Source organism: Osmerus mordax, chromosome 18, assembly GCF_038355195.1.
Source record: "Osmerus mordax isolate fOsmMor3 chromosome 18, fOsmMor3.pri, whole genome shotgun sequence".
NCBI lineage: Eukaryota > Metazoa > Chordata > Actinopteri > Osmeriformes > Osmeridae > Osmerus > Osmerus mordax.
The window spans coordinates 4322234-4345231 of NC_090067.1; the positions used below are offsets into that span (position 1 = coordinate 4322234).

The following is a 22998-nucleotide window of genomic DNA, read 5'->3' on the forward strand; positions in this document are numbered from 1 at the left end:
TTCTAATCGCCTGTTTTGATGAAAATGCATAAACTTTCATCACGGACTATGAAGGTTAGCGTACCATTACGCAGCTGTATTTTATTTGGGTCAAATCTCTTTGAAGGTGTTAGTTTTCGAACCCTAAACATTTAAAGGTATTTGATTTAAAGAGACAACAATATTTATCCATTGTAGGCTATGTGGTGTATCATTTCTTCAACATCTGACATTTTATGCGAGCCTTAGCTGGTAGCTGAAACGACTGTGATCATTCTAGGTATCTTTGTTTCATGAAATATTATGTTACACTATCTTCGTTGTGTTGATTATTGTTCAGAGGGTCACAAAACAGATTGATTGTTTTCAGAATGGCTTTGTTAGCACTGCAAATAGCTTCTATTCAGAGCCATAAAGACAGCCATATCGGCCATGGCTTGGCTCAGTTATTCCGGCTTCCATTTCCCCCATGCTGAGTCTTCTCTTTAGTCTTTCGGATGATTTATTTGAAAGATCACGACGAATTTACAGTTGTGGTTTTGATGTGTCTTGCACGTAGCAAGTCCGATGTATGTTATCTGCTGACCAAAATGCATGCACTGTGACACTTTCATTTCTTTTGACGCCGAAAGGCAGTGAGATCTCTTAAAAAAGGGGTCAAGCAATTCCCCCTACCCATTCGATTAACAGCACTTGAATAATCGTGGCGTCATTTCGAAGTTATTCGCGACATTCTATGGTCACAAGGTGTTACTTTATCTGTTCTGAAAGATGTTATGTTTGAGTTGATTCGTTTTTGCTTCATGTTTAACGTCTCCGTGTGACCTCTGCGAACAGATGGAAGATACTGCAGCAGCCGAAGCTCGCAGAGCTATGATTTTAAAGCCCCTCTCGGACACTATTTATCGGGGATCTAGCCTAGGCTACTAATAATTGTTTAAGCTTCACGACCCCCGCGTTCACGCTAAATCAAACACCGTTTCGTTACATTCTACTGCTAAAGAGTGTAATTTCAATGAGCCAATGTGTTTCAGTCGCATTGCAGAGGTTCACGTGTAAGGCAAAAGCAAGAAGCAACCATTTTCTTTCTGCAAGTAGGTTACCCTGTCTACCGGCGAATTTTGTAGGGAGAGGAGTGGTGTATATCTGTTTGGCCACTTTGATGGCTTTACCAGTAGTATTAGTCTTGCCCACGAGGTTGTTTTCCACGAGGGGAAAAGCAGTGTACCAGTGTAAACCAAACAAAGACGTAATCCCTCAAACTGAATCGCTCAGCAGATTGCTTGGCCAAGTTACCTTGTAGCCTTTTAACCCAGGAGTTACTACGAATGTGCTCGCATGAATAGTTTCGTGGCTGTTTCTGAAACATGGTTGCAATGCATTATCGTCACCCGCGTTGGCCTAATGGAGACATTATAGCGTTTAACTGCACACCAAAGCATATCACTCCGTTCACGTGTATACTTTGGAGTTTAAATCGCAGTGTCTCCCCGTCTCGCTTTTTTGAGTCTACATATTGGGAGTTTAGAAAATTGTCTTCTCGCATTTCAGTCTAGCATAATGGCAAGATCTTGCAAGATATTTATTTACCTTTGGCACTCAGTGGAGGTGACAAGGAACTGAGCAACAGGTTTAAAGGGTGACAATTGATTCAGACAATTGATATAGAGCAGTAGAGGACATAATGTCCTACGATAACGGTACAAGGTTCTATTTGAACTTGGTTTTCTCGTCAGATATACACTTTTACAATAGATGAAACTCCCATAACATTCGCAACAGTTTAAGAATGTTGATATCACTTAATAATTCAACTTTCACCCTAATTCTAAGCAACTAAATGACATTTATTTACAGATGGGATTTCAATGATATCTTAAAATTAACGTAAAGGTAGCCAAATAGTTGAAGTGGCTTGTACTATTTCTAAAGTTGTATAGCCTAAGTTCTAACTTATTTCTTTTTGTGGATGGTATAAGATGGCTGCCAAATGGTTCAATTCCACTGGAATGGAGTTCGATGACATCAGAAATCAACTGTCTGTAGATTTGAGTTTGATATCATTTTCATTCACTTTTACTTCACCGAATGATCAAGAAGTGTTGTGTTACTAAAGTGGATGCATAACAACTATCCTACCTAATCTTAAAATACATCGTTTTAAGAAGTATATATTATACATATCTCTTCTGCTACAATTCAACAATTTGATTATCTAACTTGTGTATATATATATTCACAATTGTAAGCTATAGCTGTATAGCTAGTTTTATGCTTTGGTTAGAGACCTTACTGTGGCGGTTAGGATTATATTCTGTTGCAGTATTCTGTGGTTTTTTGAGTAGTCCCCTCTTGTCTAGTTACCTCCTTTCATTGCATATTGAGATGCCAGGAACTTTGGACCGACAATTGCTGTGCAAGCAGTTGAACAAAGCCCAAAGTCGCTACATGGGATACTCCAGAGTTTATTTTTACCCAACAATGTGGACTTATAATGTCAGACAGGCCTATTTTTATGGCCTGCTCTTAACTTTATCTATAATTATAGATTATGTGTGCGTGTGTGTGAAATTGGGCCGCACAGAACACCACTTGTCACATCTGCCGAGGCGTAGCAGCTGTGGGTGAAGTCTGGTCGGACCAAACCAGGCAAACAACAAAACGACAACCTGGAGGAGCCGTCCCCCGGGCCTCCACTTAGAACAGAACTCTTGCCCCCTCCAATTTACCCCCACCCCACCCCACACCCCACACCCTTAATTAGCGTAAGACAATTATACATGCTTGGCTTAACCATTTCCCCATGAACACGAGTGTGAGTTGTTATCCACTGCCCCCCTCCCCCCTCCCCTTCCATGCGCACACGCACACAAACACCATCCATTAATGTTAATAAAATTCATATGCTATGAAAAAAAGAGTCTCTAATAAAAGCAAACAAGGAAACGCAATTAGCCTCTGCCAGGATTGATAGACCCCAAATGTGAAATGAGCACAAAAAAAAAAAAAAAAAAAAGAATTTAAAAAGCAGAAATGCCATTTCACGTTTCAGAATGACGTGTCGCTGATGTATTTTCCTGGCAATTTGACATTTTGAGGCATGCTTACTATCTGCTGTGATCCTCCCTTTTTAAATGTAATTTTTTATTTCTATGGTCTACAAATTCATGTATTTCTACGCTTGGAGAAGGGTTTGCGTTCTGACCGGTGGAAGCAGCGTTAATCTGAGGTGGCGTAGTTCTGTTGGACGAAACATATTACAGAGAGTGCACAGGGCCGAGAGACACTGCGAGAGAAGCAGGAATATGGATAGGAAAGAAGGCAAAGCAGAGATAAGGAGAGCAGGTGAGAGGAGGGCTGAGCGGAGCGTGGAACAGCCAGGGCCATTTTGTGCCGAGTCGGCTCTTCCTGCAGGCTCCAGCTGGAGCTAGGCCTCAGATTCACGTGTGTGTGTGTGCGCTGTGTGTGTGCGCGTGCACACAGTGGTGTGTGTGTGTGTTTGTGTGTGTGGGACAGGCACAGCTGCTGCAGGGGCCTTTACAAATGTAAAGAGGCTGTCAGTGTTTGTTTCATCAGGCGCACAACTGATGAGAGCCAAGTTGAAAAATCCACTGCTGTGTGTGTGTGTGTGTGTGTGTGCGCATGCGCGCTCACGTGCGCACCAAAAGAGGAAACAAAAAAATGGAGAGAGCAGGGGCCGAGCTGAGGCCTGCATAGTGCTGAAACATCCCTCCGCCCGGCCTCTTAACCTCACCGTTTGAATGCGGGCCTCGCGTCGGCCCATGAGGAGCGAGGGCCGCTAAAGGCTCTTTATCTACCAAAGCTAGAATGCGCTTCATTTAACCTTATGTTGAGGCAACCACGCCAGTGTAATCCTACGAGGCATTTCAGTTCACTTCACTTAGATTCACGCACTTTAGAGTTGGACTTTGTGAATTAAAAAAAAAGTAAAAAAAAAGGAGTTGGACCTAGTACGGTGACATACTTTAAGGTGCTGTAACTATGGTGTTTTTGCAGACTTTGTATCCCTTTTGTAACACTGTATTTTGATTTGTAATTCAGTAGGCCAGGAGATAGCTGGGTGTTTTTGTTCCAAGTGGGGCACAATTTATCAAATTAATTATCGCAAAGAACATTTCATGACAGGTAGCGGGATGAATCGCAAACTTTCAAAACAAATTCTCAAAACAACAATAACCCAGTTGCTGGAAGGCCTCCCAAGATGAAGTATAGATCTTGTGTCGTCACGGTTGAGTTGGCGACGAGCTGCACGTTCTTCCTTCGACGTCTCCAGCCAGCAGAAGAGGCGGAGAGCTCTTTGGGAGGGCACGCCAGGCCCTTCACCGTTCCCTCGCTCATTGACGTATCTGCGCCGTTATTTGGACGCAGCTTGCCGCACGTTGTCCCTTGGCCCGTGTTGAACTCCACGGCGTCCTAGCAGGACCTCCCTGAATGGCCAAGTTGGATTGGGACCCTTCACACCACCCCCGCCATTGTCTTTGCATCTCGGTGTGACGTCAGCGCCCTCGACGGCTGTTACGCAACATGCACTTATCAGCTGTCGTCATGGCGCTATCGCCGCGCACTCGTGTCACAGATCATTGGCCCCTCTCTGCCAGCCCAGCCACCTCTGCTGGGGAAGGACATGCTTGGTGCAACGCTAGGAATTCCCCCCCCACCCCTCCGTCGCTCTAAAGTCATAGGAGCGGGCGGGGGGGGGGGGGGGGGGGCTGCGACTCTATTCTCCCGTGTGTGTGTGTGTGACTTCCGAACGAAAAGGTGTGTTCTGATAAGGAGCAGGGTGACGCGGCTGCAGATTTAAAGGGCCACTGTCCCGCGTGTGTGCGAGTCACGTACGCCTCGCCGGCCTTCCTTTTGTGCACGGCGTCATGTTCCAGAGTGATTGATGTGCTTCTGTGGGTTGGGATGGAGGTGGGCGACAGAGACCGCTGCCTGGGTGCGGACTGCACACTCGTGTGAGTGAATGTGTGTTTGTGAGTCTGTCCGCTGGTGTGGTTCTCCTCTCTGTTTATGTATGCACAACGTGTGTGTTGATAAGGGCCAGATCGCTTTATCTGCCACATCTAACCTACTTACCTAACCTCCAGAAGCTGAATGATCACTTACGGGTTTGCTTTTAGGTTGGCCTCACCCACAGGCACTGCAAGGGCCGGATACTCACTCCCACCTTCACATTCGATATTCTGTTATGAATTAGTTGCAGTTGGTCAGGGCAGCGAGTGCAAGGCTCTTTTCGCTTGATCCAAGCTACCACAGTTTTATATGTGCCCCCCCCAGGTCAATCCCTTATTATCCCCCACTACCACACTGACTACTATTCATTGCCAGAGTCACTAGGGACGGAAAAAACAGAATGGCGACTGTGTCAATATTGATTCACATTACCACCTTGTCTTATTGCCTGCAATGCTGGATTTTGCCTAATGGGAATGTGCAATGAGAAGTAAAAAGCGCTCGTATTAGCCTCCCAAGACCTATCTTCGATCAGCGTGCTTCTTTTTGTGTGTTTTCGTTGAATATTTATTTTTACATATTATCGTTTGACTTTTATGTCATTGAATGGCACAGGGGGCTTTTGCGGATTGACAGCGTGTGTCAATCCGCAAGTATTTAACGGCTAAGCTGGCATCATAACCAAAGAGTTACATTTATTCATTTAGCAGACGCTTTTATCCAAAGCGACTTCCAAGAGAGCTTTACAAACGTGCATAGGTCAATGATCATAAACAACGAGATTTTGGCTACCCCCAAAAACCTTGCGGGTAGCCAAAACATGAAGCATACATTGTGAAGAGCAAATAAGTGGCAATGGGAAGAAACATAAGAGTATTTGTAGTTAAACAGGTTAAACGAGTTGTGTTTATCGAAATTCAGTGCATTTGAAATTCAGTGTTCACTCATAACACGACTCGGTGCTACGGTGATAGGTCTTTGGATGTCCACCAAGTACAGTCATTCTCAGCAAATCATGCTGAGTAATATAACTGTTAACTTCCCCTGCCAAATAGATGCAAACACACAGAGACCTTTGGCCCGCTGTGCTCAGGTTTCAGCGCCGGGCCAACGTCGACTTGGCCGGCAGGCCCGCTCTCTCACGAGAGCTGCATTTAATGGCAGTAAAAGCATAGCTTCCTCAATTCCTTGTTACTGTGACGATCCCCGTTTATGGCTTTCGCACCGTGCCTGCCCCCCCCCCCCCCCAGTCTGGATTGTGGGGATCTTCCTCCTAGCGAAGCCGTGACTCTGAATGGGTCGTTCCTCCAGGGCTCCGGAGGGGCGGCCGAGGGCGGAGCGCCACGCGAGGTTTCCGGCCCGCCTGCCAAGTCACCTCCGCCTTCCCCTGCCTCTTAGGTCGGCTTTGTGCTTCGTTCGACGTGAGCGGGGGGGCGGAGGGGAGGGGAGGGGGGGTGGGGTGGGGGTGGGGGGGGGGGCGCTAGGTGAGGCGAGAGGAGAGGTGGAAAGGGGGAGGGCGCTCTCACCGGCCTGACGGATAGGCCAAGTGTGGGCAGGGGAATGGTTTAGTTTGGACAGGGAAGTGGGAAGATGAGGAGGGAGCCAGTGGCTCTTAATTCCTTGGCCAGGGGCGATGGAGGTAAGAGAGACAGTTTCCCCCTCCCTCCCTCCCAACCACGCCACCCCTCTACCATGAGCAGGCCATCTGCCACACGCGGTCTCTAAACTGGAAACGATAGCAGGTGGAGAGCAAGATAAATTTGCCTCGTTCCTTTTGAAGTCATCAGTCTGTGGTGCTCCAAAGAGTAGAGGAGTTGGGGGAGGGGGGGGGCAGTCTGTAGTTGGGTGTCGAGGCCGAGAACAGGAGCCTCAGCAGTTTCTCTTCCCTGGTTTAGTCGAGGATCTCCTCGACCAACATCGTGTGTGTGTGGGGGCAGTGTTGGTTTCCATATCCATGTGTGTTATTAATCAAGTGTTTGGCGGTTCAACAGACCAGCCCTTCTCCCTTCTGATGAGCTCCCTCTTTAGTGTTCTCTCTAGACTGCGTTTCAGCCCCCCCCCACCCCCACCCCCCCCCCCCATCTTGTTTTTGTCTTGTTTTTGACTGCCAAAGTCATCTCTGGAAGCTTCCACAGCTCCTACAACTGGAGCGGTTGACTGCAAGTCCTCCCTTTCTCACACATGTCGCTTGTTTCTCTCTCTCTCTCACCTTTTAAAGGGAACGCTTCCTTTCCGTGGCAGAATAAGCCATCGCTGCCTCTGCAGTCTGTTTTAGCAGTTTCGGGTGATTACTTTAGTTTAGTCTAGAACCAATAGACAGATATACTTTAGAATAGAAATGAACTTCCGTGCTTCATGAACGCCCCATGCCTGTTTATCTCTCCGGTTTTAGGAAAGTGGTTTTTATAGCACTTCTAGCCATCTCCAGGCCTCTCAGCAGGGGACTAGAGTGTTTGGTGCACCCAATAAAATGATTCAAAAGTCTGGGTTGCTTGTGTTCTCATCCACCTCTGCTCCCCCCCCACTTCCCTGTAATAAATCAAATTCCAAGGCCATATCCATGCCCTGAAAACCAACAACCTGTGACTGTGTATTATAGCCCATTATATATAGCTCCTGACATGGCAAAATTAATGATTTAAGCAAATTATTAAATATTATACAAACTCTGAAGCACGCTGTGTAAGCACATTTTGTCAGTCACCTAACAGCGAGTTACCATAGTGACTGAAAGTTGTATATTTTTTTACGCACCATGCACACCGAGGTGGCCTAACTACCCCGTTTCTATAGCAACAACCACGGTTTGCCAGAACCCAAAATTCCCCTCCCTTTTTTTCCCCTTCGAAGCAGTACTCCAGTGCCTGGAATTATTTGGAGAAGCCAGTATGTTTGATGCCATCAGTCAGTCATGGGAAGCTTACTTACACAACATGCACATGTGCACCAGTGGTTTTAATACTTGGCATGTCCTTTAGTCATTCTTTTACAGACTTGTTGTTGGAATCTGCCCAGTTAACTATCCCAAATATGTCAGGCTTATTTAAACTGTAATTTTCAGTGCATGTCAATTCTATTTAGACCCAAACCACAAAGCTTTCCTCTGGTACTGGAAATCTAGACTTTCACTGAAACCCCCCCCCCCCCCCCCCCCCCCCCCTAACTCATCACTCTTTCACCTGCTACCCACTCTGACTTTCAGTCCTCGTCTATGACTTCAGACACGACTAGAATGACTGGAAGAAAACGCTGCTTTGTTTCCCTCTGGCCATAGATGTCTGAACAGTGGAGTTATTCTGTGTCTCCATGGACTATTTTGGGGGAGTTTATTTTGACTAATCCGATGCAGAGACGATGCATGTGACAGGCCGGCCAGACCTCAGTTTGCCTCCATCTAAGGTTTCTTCATAGAAATGGCACATGCTGATTTTACCGAGCAATATCGGTCATGCGTATGACAGTTGCTGAGTCGGCTAGCCACGTTTATAATGCTTGACATGTTCGAAGGATGGTTTTGATGGGAGTGTTTAGAACAGCCTTTCTTTGTGGCCCAACACGATGACTCAGAAGATAAAATTGCAGGATTAGCCACTCAAGCTTCGTTAGTTGTTTTCGACCACAATGTTTTTAAAGACCAAAGTCTCTTGAAACCGGCTACCTACCAGCTTACCTGGTCTTGAGAGCCAAAAGTTCATTTATTTCCCTTCAAGCATCGGCTCCCTTTGAGCCCAATTACCAGCCAGAGAGAAGTGGAGGAGAGGAGGAGGAGCCTGCAAGTCTATGTTGGGGGGGGGTGAATGTGGTCTAATCGGTCCTCGTACATCACTATCATTTCTCAGGTCCTCACGCAGCCGGCAGCAGGGGAACACGCCATTATTCACCTCTCTCCTTCCCTCGCTCTCTCCTTCTAACACCATTTCTCTCTGTCTCTGTCTCTGTCTGTCTGTGTCTCTGTCTCTGACGCTCTCTCTCTCTCTGTCTCTGACGCTCTCTCTCTCTCTGTTTCTCTTCTCTCTCTCTCTGTCTCTGTCTGTCTGTGTCTCTGACGCTCTCTCTCTCTCTCTTCTCTCTCTCTCTCTGTCTCTCTCTTCTCTCTCTGTCTGTCTCTGTTGTTTCCCTGGCCCCTTCTCTGGGCCCCCTCTCACTCTGTCTCAGGCCGCAGGCTTTGCCTTTGTGTGTGTGTGTGTGTGTGTGTGCGTGCACTTGTGTGAAACGAGAGGTTTAGCCCGAGTTCCAAGGAGAACAGTCTTTTCTTAATTGCTGGGCCTATCATTGAGAGGGAGAGGATAAACTAGGTCCAGAACTGGAGCTCAACTGGAATAAAACAAAAAACAAAAACGGAAAAAAAAAACTAATAAATGAATGAATCCGGTTTACTGCTCTGTTTAGTGAATGTCCAGGACTCTTTTGTGGGTATGTGTTTAGGTATAAAGGAGCACTGTAAAGCAGGGATCAGTCTTGTGTGCGCACAGTGTGCTGTTATGTGTTTCAGTGCAGTGGTTGTCGACCGTGAACAATTGATTGTCCGTGTTGTGTGAGCCCCTCAGTCGTCCTGTTCCCTGCCTCTAGCGGCTGCAGTGTCTTAGCCTGGTTGTTATCGACGCTGCTTGGCATCTGATTCTAGATTTGATGTAACTGATAAACACGGTGAGTTCATGTCCTTAAATATTTTTTCCCCAGACCCGTTTTCTGTGTTACCAAACAGGCTCGGCTGTGTGTGTGCGTGTGCGTGTGGTTGGTGTTACATGCAAAATGGCTCAGGCCAAGACTTATGGGGGTGTCCGTTGTTCAACGCTTTGAGATGGCTTTGCTCCTCCTAAGCATGGGTGCTGTCCAATATAGTGTGTTTGGGGCCTGATTAGTACAAACCGTGCAGAGGCTGCGCTGACACCCCCCCCTCCCCCCCTGTCTCGGGCCTTCCTGTCAACCGTCAGTTTGCTGCTGCGGTCGCATCCATTCCCACCACAGCAACTGGTAATCTTATCTCCCTGACAATCTGCATTACGCTCAGCCACCCTTCACTCTGAGCCTCACTCTGAGCCGCGCTCAGCCCCTCCGAGCCCCCAGCCCAGCCCCGCTCCTCCCAGCCCCGCTCCTCCCAGCCCCGCTCCTCCCAGCCCCGCTCCCCCAGCCCAGCACCCCCAGCCCAGCCTGGCCCTTTGTCCGTGCTGAGGAGAGGCGTTCCTGGAGCCAGACATATGGCGAGGTTCTGTTTTGTCCTGTGTTTCTTTCAAGTGCCCGAACAACACATTTTTCCCTACGATTTGAAATATCCTGATTGCAGGTTGATTTGCAAGTTATGGATCGTTTTTAGTTTGAACTAGGGCTAGCCGCTAATAGTCGTAGCCTTTCTCCCCCGCTCTCCTCCTCCTCCTCCTATTTTTTTGGCCCTCATGAATTCAGGCCAGCTAATCGCCAGGTGCTTGACTCTGCCATCGACTGTGCGGTCTGCCTGCAAGACGGAACCCTCCCACAGGTGAAGAGTGCTGACAGCTGCATTAAACGGCGAACAGTCATTTCCCTCAGACTCAACAGCGTAGCAGTGACCTGACTGTTGTTTTCTCATCTCCGTGTAACAGTCAGTTTGTCCTCCAGGTCCTGAGCACATGCTCTCTCTCCCTCCATCTCTCCCTCCACCTCTCCCTGCTTTCTGCTCTCTGCAAATCCATCCAGCTCTCATTTTACGGGTTGTGAATCTGTCGAAGCCAAGACTGGCTCGTTTCCTAGCTGCTCTCGCGGCGAAAAGTAAACGGCATCCCTCTTCAAAATGTTCTTGGTGCTTTTCTTGGCATTTTTTTTATTGATGCTAAAGGAAATGGATAGTAAATTCAATGTTGTTTACCACTGTTTATTTGACACTTTTATACAGTTCTCCTGATATCAATAGATATACAGTAGTGTAAAAGAGGTCATTGTCATTGTCAGGGCTTTCATTGTTTTACTTTGAACTTACGACTTACTAACGAATTAAATGAGTACGGTTGATATGACAGTTGCAGACCACACCAAATAACGCGGGGCACCGCAAACACACATAGATTTTTTTTTTCTCTCTCTCTCGCCAATGTTGTCGTTCCTGGAAAATGCCTCAGGGTCACAGAGGGAATTGGCCAGGCTTTTGTGCACACCGTGAACCGCTGACCCTAAATGGTCATTTACAGGCTCGGACAAAAGAGGCTTAGCATCTCCCCTCGCTGTTCCGTGGCCGCGCTGGGGCTCGCACCAGCACACATGCCGGCCAAGCACGCGCACTGCATCATGGGACGTGTATATGCCGAGGGTTCCTCAAGCCCAGGTCCTTACTCTCACATACTGTTTGCTCTCGCACGCCTGCCCCACCCCTTCCTGCTTTTCTTGTAGTCAGCTATAGTACACACACACACACACACACACACACACACACACTCTCCCCCGCGTCTCATTTTTCCACTCTGGCAGCCAGGCTCCTAATTGACTGTGGGAGCAGGTCCCTGGCCTGGACCTGTCTGTCGGCCCTGCTGCAACGCTGAGCGGCAGCTTTACACAGCCATGCCCTGTCCTCAGAGCACGGAGCTGTGAAGCAGACCCCACACTCACACACTCACACACTCACACACTCACACACACACACTCACACACACTCACACACACTCACACACACTCACACACACTCACACACTCACACACACTCACACACACTCACACACTGTTGGTTTTGTCTCATTCAAAGTATAGGCTAATGCACACATGACAAAATACCTCACTATTATATACCTGTTATTTCACGAGGAAGGTCTCGATTGCCTCCTGGCCCAGATAGGCAGCACTGAGTCATCAAGCCATTACAGACAACATGAACTGTGACAATGTAGGGAGGTGGGGAAAAACATAAATCTTTTGTCTCATGTTACCCGTTTAATCATAATGAGCTAAGATATCACACATTGAATCCCCATGTATTGGATTACTGTATCTCAATGTAGTGGATATGCCCTTTATCTCTCCGTGTGACCTTGTGCTTAGTCCGTGTACGGGATGTTTCAGTTGAACAGTTTCCTCGGTGGCGCAGGCATGCACAGGTGAAGCCCTGAGCGTCTCCCTTCACACCTGTCTTCACCAGACGCACAGCGGAGAGACGCGCAGCGGAGAGACGCGCAGCGCAGCCCTCGCGTGACTGGTCCTCCCGTCTGTCAGTGCGGCCTGGTCCCGGGCCGCAGCGTTGCTACCGCCCCGACTGCATACCATCTCCCTGAATGAGAGCAGCGGCGAGCTGCCATGTAGACTGATCCCAGTGCACCTTAAAAAGCTCCCCCTTTTTTTTTTTTTTTTTTTTTTACATTTTGAACTCGCCACTCGTTTCTCACAGGTTGTTACTTTGTAATGACCGTGTCAAATGGGATGGGAGCAGAACCGTTTGGACTTGAATGAATGAGTAGTGATGCAATGCTGCTGTATCCATTGTGTCACCCTTCACTCTTCACTCACTCACTCACTCACTCACTCACTCAGAAACACACACTGGCTTTTACCGGCTTCTCCATATCCCTATTGTCCTAGCAGAATGGCTTGGGGCTGGAGACAGTGACAATGGCCACATGCCCCAGTGGGCCGTGTGTTTGTGGAGGGGGGGGGGACAGAAGGAATGTGGTGTTGCTCTCTGGCGTGCGAGGAACGCACTGTGCCTGAGAGAGACCCGTGGGCCAACTGTCTTGCCCTTCCAGCCCCCCCCCCCCCTCCCTCCCCCCCCATTTTTTGTAACATTAGACGCCAGAGATGCACCCAGGAAACCCTCTTCCGGAAAGCACCTGGAAGTTCTTGCACTTTTCGTCTATTTACTCCCGAGCTCTCGTCTTTTTAATCGAGGTGCGCGTACAGTTGCGGGCTTTGAAGTGTCGGGTCTGATATCATTCTAGAAGGAGGATGAGCCTTTCTGACTTCGCCAGCGCCGACTTAACCCTTTCTTTCTTCTTCTGGCCAAAGGTTTTATTGAAAAATTAGAATAATGAAAACGGCTCGTCAAGGCCTCCGGATCCAAAGTGTGTATCTGTAAGAGGGAGAGGGAAAGAGAGGATACAATTCGGTGAAAGGTATGACCCACACATCTCAAGAGACACATTGGTGCGCCACCAAACAAAGCGGAGCCAGTCGACGCGAGCGCACACACGGATCCAGGCGGGAGAAGAAAAAGCGAACGTGAGCTGGCCGAGCCGGTCTGTGCCGGTCCTGTTAACACCTCCCTTCACAAGGGAAGGGGGGGGGGCTCTCTTTGTTGCTACCTCGTTACAGGAAGGAGGGAAGGAGAGACGGGGGTTGGGGGGGGGGGGGGGGCGGCAGAGTAGGCCCATGACGACCACGTTGATGCCCCCCCTCCCTCGTCCCTCTACACCAAACAAAACGTTGCCACCACCTGGCTGGTTGTCGAAGAGCTACACGTACGGCGTGGATGTTGAGCTGGCTTTTTAGTCCGCCTGTCGGTGTGCTCGTGTGTGTGAGTAATGACTGAGAAGTAGGTCAGCGCAAAGACCTTGTTCAACCCTGCACAGTGCTGAGCAGACCAAGCCGCTTGAGCCTCTGTGCGTGTGCGCGTGCGTGTGCAGTGCGTGTGCAGTGCGTGTGCAGTGCGTGTGCAGTGCGTGTGCAGTGCGTGTGCAGTGCGTGTGCAGTGCGTGTGCAGTGCTCTGGGTTTTCTCTTTTACAGTGTGTTTCCTTCCGCCAGGAGCCAGCTTGACCTCCCACTGCTTCTGCGCCGCCAGGCAAGGGGCACAGGAAGGCTTGACTGGCTGTGTGTGTGTGTGTGTGTGTGTGTGAGAGAGAGTGGGGGAGAGAGAGAGAGATAAAGATACTGCTGAACCCCAGGGCACAGAGGGCTCTGTTCAACGTCGCTCCGAGCGAGACAGTCACGAGCAGACTGGCGGCAGGAGCCTGTAGAGAAGGAGAGAGGTGGAGGAGATGGATGACAGACCGGGTCCTGTCCAGAACCGACAGCAGAAAGAGGTTTAGGTCTGGGAGGCGAGTGAGAGAGGGAGCTGGAGAGGGAAAGAGAGAGAGAGAGAGAGGGGGGGGGGAGAGAAAGATGCGAGCGCACTAGGTGCTGGAGAGAGGGAGCGATTGAAAGGGCAGGCGAGCGAGCGAGCAGCATGCCGCTGTTGTTAGGCGACAGAATGGAAGGGTGGGAGGAGCCCCACGCCTCTCCGGTCCAATCCCCTGCCAGGCTCTCCGTTCGCTCTGCCGCCCGATTGGCTGAGGCAGGCAAGGCCAGGAGAACAAAGTGGTCTTGATGGGTGAGCGAAAAGGCTTGGGTATCCATGGCGGGGCTGGGGGTGGAGGGGAGGGTGGAAACAGACTGCTGGTCCATGCTGTCTGCCCCTGGGGATAGTCATGGGTTGAAATGGCTAACAGTGGGGACCAGATCTCGCATGGCTGCCCGGCGCTGCGTAGCCGCGCATTGTAATCATCGTACGAGGCCGTTCCCTGCTCTCATTGAGCACGCTCAGTGTGTGGCAGCAGCGCGTCTATTTTCTTGGGATGTCGTCTGAATGGCTCCCGATGGCTGGTCTACTGTCGGGGTCTGTACTTCCCCTTGTGGTCTCAGGAGAAGGAAACATCCCACTGTGTGTGTGTGTGTGTGTGTGTGTGAGAGACCTCCTCCATGTAAGTTCTTGATCAGACTCTTTCTGTCACATAAAAAGGGAAATCGGTGCGCGCATGCAGCCTACCGCGATCAATGCCATCGGTTGTTTGCGCCCCGTCGATAGCATTGATCGATAACGCGGGTTTGTTGTTTTTTTCCGCCACACGTTTTTTTTTTCTTTCTTCTTCTTCTTCTTCTCTTCAAGTCTGACTAAAGTCATTCTGACGTGACCTCGCAGAGCCTCCTAGGATGATTTGGCCTGACGAAAGCTGCCTCGTCGTTGATCGTAGAGTGGATTTGCGTTCATCTGTCCCAAAAAAAAAGGGAATGAATGGCAGTATGCAGAAACTCCCTCGCTTTTAGCATGACGATTGTTGTTCTTCACTGTTTTCCTTTCAGAATGACTTGCCTCACATTTCTGAAAGCAGATAATGAAAGTATGCGGAGCACCTCAATCGCTACCCCACAAGCCCAAGAATCCCCCTTTTTATTGAATATCAGAAGAGGCTGGATTGAGCATGGTTGAGCAGCTTCCAATGAAAGCCTCCTTCTGGTAAATCCTTCATGCCAATGGGAGAGCTTTGCTTGCTGGATATGGCAGAGAGGGGTACAGGGTTTCTTAAGGGATGTTGCAGGGGCGTCCTCTGTGTTGTGGAACCTCCTAGCTGGCTTTACTTTCTCTTTAAGTTCCGCAACCTTCCTGTTTGTAACCAACACACCCCCTGCACCAAATGGCAATTTGCCAATCATTTACCGAGTAAGATGATCGACAATTGATGCGTTTTGTCAGGTGACCGGCAGTAATCGGCCGTATCGTTTGTGGTGTTGTTGTTGTTAGCTTAGCATATTTGTCGTGATGCACTTTGAAAGACCACTATATTTATTATACCGCCGAACAATTGTGCGACTTGCAATTCACCCCCTGAGCTACTTTCCCCTCACTTCCCCCACACGATGGCTGACAGGAAAACTGTGAACAGTTCGGGGGTTTCACTATGAGACGGATGTCAAGAGCAAGTTCAGGTCTCGGCCGCAGATGAGTGGCAAAGGGGAAACGTCACCCACCTCGCGTCACGGATTTCCAGGAAGTAGACTGCCCTCCCCGCAACTCAGTTTCCCCTTTGAAACTTTGCGACTGTATGTTTCTTTTTCCTTCTTCTTCTTCTTCTTCTTCTTCTTTCCATCCCTCACCATGAGAAGCCAGAAAGAATAGAGCCGGCGAGGGCCTAAAGTATGTCATTATGTTTACGACAGGACTCATTTCAGGGCAGCTACCTCGCTGCGCGTGGGCGTGTGAGCCTGGGGTGTCGTGTTGGTATGGAAACTGGAAAGTGTTTAGCTCTCACCGTGGCTGGGAGGGAGGAAGCGTACGCGTCGTCTGACTAAAGGTCCACGCTACGGTATCTCAAACGTAGCTCTGTGGTGGCCGGCAACCAGGGGCACAAGCGGTAGGGCCCGACGAAAACATGCAGTTACCCTGGTGAAGGCAGGGAGCACCTGGGTCTGCACACGACAGTAGGACGCCTGTTATTGGACACGCTCCCACATTCAGGCCCGTCACAGCTGTCCTTGGCATCAGGTGTATTTTTGTAGTTGACATTTCCAAACCAAATTTCCAGAAGTTATCCACGACCATGTGGTGTCTTTGGCTTTGATCTGGTATATTTTGAGGGAAAAACTGGCCACATGACTGTATGATTCCCCCCCCCCCCCCCTCCGAACGCTTAATTTTTTCCCATTTTGATCTTCATCCCCCCCCCCCCCCCCCCCCCCCCCCCTCCGAACGCTTAATTTTTTCCCATTTTGATCTTCATCTGTTTTTCTCCCCGGTCTCTAAAAGGATATTGCAAGGGCTCATTCTCCTCTGTCCCTCGCTCCCCCTCCCGCTCTCCCTGTGACGTATGGGTGGCTGGTCCTTACAATGGTCACACTGTACAGCCACATCTCCCCGCTGAATTCCCACTGTAGTTAGAACACAGAGGGAACATTTCTGGATAATGCTTGCGCCGGGCAGGGTTCCATATCCCATTCCCCCGACCTGCCTCCGCATCTGAATGGGAACGGAATATAACCCCCGCCCCCCCCTCCCCAGTGAGTGAGTGATGAGGGTGGGAAGATGTTGGTGATCTGGGAATTCATATTTCCTGGCTAGTGTTATATTACCGAAAGGTGACCATGGGGGCGGGGGGGGGGGGGGGGGGAGAGAGCCCAGGACATGACAGGGTATGACAAGATGAAAGGGGGGGAAAAAAGACGAATTGTCCATGTGGTTAGCGCAGCTATTGATGATGTATAGCTTGGGTTTGTCTGACACATCCACATCGGGCTAAGTGGTTTTGGATGCAGCGACGAGGAGGAGGGAGAACAAGAGTCACATGTCCAAAAACAGTCCTCTAAATGAGACTGACTGGGCTAACTGTGCTGCCATTATAGTGACTGAGGGGAGGAAGGGGGGGGGGGTTTACAGACAGAGGGCAGGAAGGAAGAGGGGATAAAGGATAGGGAGGGAGGGAAAGATCAATGCCTACTCCCTAAATAACAAACGTTTAAGCCTGTACTTTTGCATTGTGGTTTCTGTGTGCAGACGGTTGTAATTAACCTGTCTCCAGTATCTCTGACCACTCCCCTGTACACACAGGCGCGCGCACACACACACACACACACACGATACTCCAGTAGCCAGACAGTAAGACGACAAACCCTCATCTTATCCCCTCCAACCCCTCTCAGCCCCACACATTATCACACACACACGCAGCCTTCTGTATCAAACTAGTCCCCTATGGCCTTTTCCGGTGGAACTCCATTATGTTTAAAGGAAACCTGGGGTTAGCCCGTGGCAAAGAGCAGGGCCAGACTCCAGTCGATAAGAGGTGCCTTCTGGGAGTTGTGGTTTCGTGGGTCAGAGTTCTGGCGTCTCTATGCCGCGCCCTCCTCCGGGTGCATGCAGAGGTCAGGCGTACCCAGCCATAGCATTACAGATCTCTTGTTGGAATTCCCCCAGGGGGGCCTACATGTGGGGCTGTATGAAATAGTTCAGAATGTGAGACCTTTTGTTTGGAATCTTTAATATACTTGTTAACACCAACCACAACCATGCGGTGCTAAAGTGGATTGCGATTGGATCTTTCTCTCCAGTAGACGGGCCTTCACATCAGCAGCAGGCCCTGCCCCCTTGCCGTCTTCTGATTATCGTTCATCCTTCCACCCTGACTTCGTCCACTCTGTATTTTCTCGACTGTTCTCCCCTTTTCCGCATTCTTTTCAGGTCTTGCCGTAGTGCCCCTGGAATGCCATGAATGGTTCCGGAACCTCAGATCTCCAGGCTTGGCCTCCCCAGGCAGTTCTGCAACATAGTCATCACCCTAAAGCAGGGGTACTCATTTAGAAACCCAAAAGGTCCACTCACCAAATGTACTTGTCAGTCCACTTTTTCGGAATCAACTTTTCGCATTTTGTCGGGTTTAGAACACGCCATGATTTTCGCCAAGGAAGAAACGGGTGCCGTGGTATCGATTAGCCCGCGTTGTAGTGACACACGCAACCTGCGTGAACCACAGAGGTTTCAGCCAATGTTGAGTGAGTGAGTTGTCACGGTGATTGCAGTTATTACAGCTCCTGATTGGACCTTTTGGATTAGACACGGAAGATGGAAACCACATCGAGTCGGAAACAAAATATAGCGCAAAATCACGCACCAATGAAAACTCGCTTGGATCACGATTAAATTAGAATGTTGATTTTAGCTTTGGTCCAAATTGTATTGCGTCCGGACCGGATTACGGACCGGATTCCCCCCGCCCTAAAGCAAAAATGTTCTCTCGTGAACGCGTCAAACCCAGGCAACGAAAAATGATGTATCATGGTTCCTGACACCCAAAAACCCGACCAGGTTTTTACATGCCCTTTCTGTTGGGCCCACGTTCTTGACAAGAACGGGTGAAACCGTGCCGCAAATCACTCTAGCAACCAGCTCTTCTGCTTGTCAGCGATAAGAGAGACGCGCGCTGTCGAGTTCAGTTCCCCGACGCCCTGTCCAGTTACATACTCATCTGTGGTTTTTAAGTCTACCCGTGCATAGGGTCCAGTCCAGCCTCGAAGCCCCCCTTTCTCTGGCTGAAGTCCAACTCCCCTGAGAGGCCTTGCAAAGGGGTAAATCATGATTTAAAAAAAGGAAAGAAGATGGCAGAAGAGGAGGAAGGAGTTTCCTGTCCTGATAAGGAAGCAAACAATCAGAAGAGGGAGGGAAGTAGGGCCGTGGGTGTACGGCCTGCACACACACGGCCATGCATGGGAAATATTGTGAACAATTTCAAATCGTTATGTGAAATCGCTCACTTGGTCCTTCTTCGGGGCTCGACAAAACTAATAATACCGTGCTTGAGTTGTTAAAAGCGTGAAGTAAAAAAGACAGGGTGCGGGGGGTTTGAAATGAAAGATTAGCTAAAGAATCCCACGTCCCTGCTCTCCTAACCCTCCCCCATCGCGTTTCTGAAGCTCTGAGTCTTAGCACACTACAGCACGCTACCCCCCCCCCCCTCCCTCGTCTCCCTCGTCTCCTCCCTACTGAGCCAGAAACGTTTACTCATGAGAACCTCCGCTTTCCGTTGAATAATAACGACAGGGATTTGGATTAAGCATGATTCACAATTTCTGACTCAGGCCTGAATTGCTTCACTCCTTCCTTCCTACTCCCCAGCTGCGTGTCATTCAGTCATTCACACGCGGGCAACGTCACGTAAATGGATGGCGACAAGAGAAGTAGCCCCGCTCCGATGCAGGAACAAGGCATTAGTCATCACAATCAGCCTACATGCAGGTTGGCAGACTGCAGTGGATGATATTCTTCTAATATCGTCGTTCCGTTTCCGAGGACGCTGACGCGAGGAGACCTCGCTGCGTTCGGCTCGGTCCGCTCTTGGCACGGTTTTGATGACCTCACTAAGCCTAAAGAACACACCCACCCAGAGCCAGCGACCCCCGGAGATGGTCCTAACTACCGGCCCAGAGTCCCGGACCCTTGTTGTCGTGACTCATCCGGTATTGGAATTAGTGGGTTTGGTTAAGTGGTTTCGGGTTCCTGCTCCACGTGTCCCGGCTGCTGGTCTCCTGGCTAACAGCCTTGCTGGCCAGTCCTGGCCCTGCTCGCAGCAGTCAATGCACGTTTCCTGCGCGAAAGTATAACGGACAGATGTGGAGCCTCCTAATGTCCTGAACAGTTGGTTTGACCTGAGAATGTTTCAGGACTTGACGTGCGTGTCGGGGTTGTGTTTAGGATCACCTCCGAGGTGCGTCTGCTCCTATTTTCACCAGCCGGATTTTGATCACGACAGCCTCCCAAGTCATATGAAGCTTTCAGCCATCAGGGTAGCAGATGGGCATAGAAGAAGGTGTGTGTGTGTGTGTGTGTGTGTGTGTGTGTGTGGGGGGGGGGGGGGGGCTGATGGAGAGATCCAACCATTAATGGTGTCTCTTGGGTGGGCTACAAAGAGGGTTGAAAGGAGAGGAACTTTGTCAGACGGTGTTCAGGTTGACTCAGAATACAAAAGCTCTGCTGAGGCTTGAGTAGCCACGAGGATGCCTCAGTTCCCCCCCCCAGCCCTCAGACCCCCAGTCACGTGCAGCCTAAGTGGTTTGGCCTCTGGTTGTGGTCGCTGTTTTGGTCGCCACGGTCATTGGAAAATGAACACACTTCTGAGTCATGGGATATGTAGGAGAATAGAGTTGAATCAAGACTTGAAGGGGCTTCTGGTTTGCATTAGAAGCCAATTAGGGCAAGGCCACTTCGGTCCAATCAAGAGCCAGGATAACGGGCACAATTAGTTTAAGAAATGGCATCAGGCTCAGGAAATGGTCTGCAGACTTCTCCTGGATGCGTAGATGCCCCTGCAGTGATGGCTAGTTAGTCTTAATCTTAACCCCCCCCCCCCCCCCTCTACAAAACCATTCACTTTCCCTATTTGTACTCTACCGCACATCCCTCTCACACATGATTTGCAAGATCTGATCCAATTTGAGGGATTGTAGGGGAGGGAGTGGGGGGCTTTGAACTTGCCACTGCACATGGCTGATGATGAAAAGGAGGAGGTCACAGAGTTTGGGTTGACCAGGAAGTGAAGCACCGGGGGGGGGGGGTCGTGCATGCTTGCATGTGAGGCCATGTGAGGCCCATGGCCCTGCCTGTGGATAGCTTTTTTTTCCTCAGAACATTTGGAGTTTTCCAAATTTCAACTTAAAGACCCGACTCTGAACAGAGTTGATGTTTCCTATAGGGGGGTCCACATGGGAACCTTTAAAGTAAATGGAATGTCGTTTTGTCCCCCCAGTCAACAATAAATCCCTGTGATGACACCAGAATTTCCATAGTGTAGTGTAGAGTACATCTTTGCTGGATACTTTTTAAGGCTCTGTGTTGTCCATGGGGGAAGCCTCGGGAATGTCAATGTTTGCAATGCAAACATTGTCTGAGGAAGTGGTCTTTTACCATGCGCCCTTAGTGAACAGGGGAAGCTCGAATCTCGAGTTTTGCGTGAGTGTTTCTGTGTTTTCAAGTTTTGAGTCGCGCTAGTCACTGTGAACGGCTTCGATGCAGCCTTGTTGAGCTCGTTTGGGACTGTGAAGATAAGGTCTGGATCTTTCTCCTCTTGTTCCTCCTTATCTCTGTCTTTACGCCTCCCCTACCTCACAGTTTATTCTGAATGTCCTCCGTTATTGCATTACACTCCAGTGCGACATACTTGTTCTCTTCCAGCCATGGTTAGCCTTTAGCCCAGGCGCAAAGCAACCTTTCAGAACTCCGTAGAGATGCAGACCCAAGTGAAGCGTGGCTAAACCTCTTGCTCTATCCTCTCTTCAATCGTTCGAAAGAAGGAAGAGAAAAAAAACCCTGAGAGCGAAGGGTGAGAGCGAGGGCAAGAGCGAGAATGAGGGGGAGGGCGAGAAACAAGAATGACTGAGGGAGACAGAGAGACCTGAGTGAAAGGAAAGTGAGACAGAGAGACAGAGAGAAACGGAAAGGTCGAGGGTGTGACAGAGAGAGAGAGGAGAGGAAGCCGGCGATGTAGAGATTCGGCACGCTGGGCTGTAAACAGGACCCTGGACGTGCGTGTGGGGGCGCGGGTCCGCTCCAGTGCCTCTCCCCATCTTCCCTCCTAATCCCAACCTGTCATCATTAATATGTAATTGGCAGGCCGATGGAGGTCGAGGGAAATAGGGTGTGTGTGTGTGTGTTGGAGGGGGTGGAGCGGTAAAGGGATGCTTGCCCTAGTTTCTCCAAGTCCCTGCTCCTAAGAGGTAACCACCGATTTCCTCTCAGAGTTGGGGCCTTTTAGCATTTCGTGTGTGTGTGGGCGCACAGACAAATTTCCTGAGAGAGCCGGAGAGAGTGAGTGTGTGTGTGTGTGCGTGTCTCAGTGTCCGGGTGGTGAGACGCGAGGCCCACACGCATCTCGCAGCTCCCAAATGTTCTAACGGAGCCAGCTCGTCACTGGCGGCACATCAAGATCGCTTCTCTCTCTCTCCCTCACTCTCCCTCGTCCTCCTCTCCACGTCTGTCTGTTCATCATCGTGTCTGCATCCTGACTCCGACTCTCTAGAATAGACACCCCGGCCTGTGTGTCCTGTTTTCCCTGCACAGCAGGGCAGCCAGTCAGTCCTGTCACGGCACTCACCCACACACCTCTCCCCGTCTCTTTTGCCTCTCCGTCCCTCTCTTCATTCCTCCCGACATGGCTCCTCCTGGCATAATCCTTATGGAACAGCCAGCACGGCCAGTAATTATAATCCGTCATCGTCTATTTCATGTAGGACGAAGGCAAAGATGAAAAAGGGACATTAAAGAGGACTTTGGTTCCCAGACATTGTTTGAAAACGGTACCAGGGAAACTATCATCAGACGAGCGTTTGTCTGGCTCCGAATCGCTGGAGACCATTTGAGGTGACAATTTCAGAGTGTGAGACGTCCTCCAACCTACAGACTTGCAGGCTTCCTTCCGCTGAGAACCCGGAAGTGATATTTGGGGGGAACGAAGGTGAATATTCGAGAGAGCCCTGCCCTTTTGCTGGCAGATGATACGCGGTGCTACTGTTGCTCAGCTAATTATATTGAGCAATATAGCTATTACATGGTTCAGAGGGAGTAAAACTCAGTGGTGAGAGCATTATGGCTGCAGAGCAAGAGGCTACAATTACTATTACGATTGTACTCCTATGCTTTTCCACGCACGCACTTGCACGCACATACGCACACTCACTCGCTCACACTCCCCTCCTCTCAATCTCTCCAGTTTAAAACATTTAGCCACTGTGTCCTGACATTAGCATACAGCAAGGTCTTAGTCTCAGCAGTTTCCCTTGGAATCACAAAGGCCAGGCAGAGTAATCAATGGCAGCTTACCCCGTGCCACTGCCTGTGGTTTTACATGGGAGCCGGTTTA

At 49.7% G+C, this 22998-nt stretch overlaps 1 protein-coding gene across 1 annotated transcript in view; it reads left to right on the forward strand.

Annotated features, from left to right (window-relative positions):
* Positions 1-22998, forward strand: part of jarid2b (jumonji and AT-rich interaction domain containing 2b) — an 85123-nt gene that overhangs the window by 572 nt on the left and 61553 nt on the right.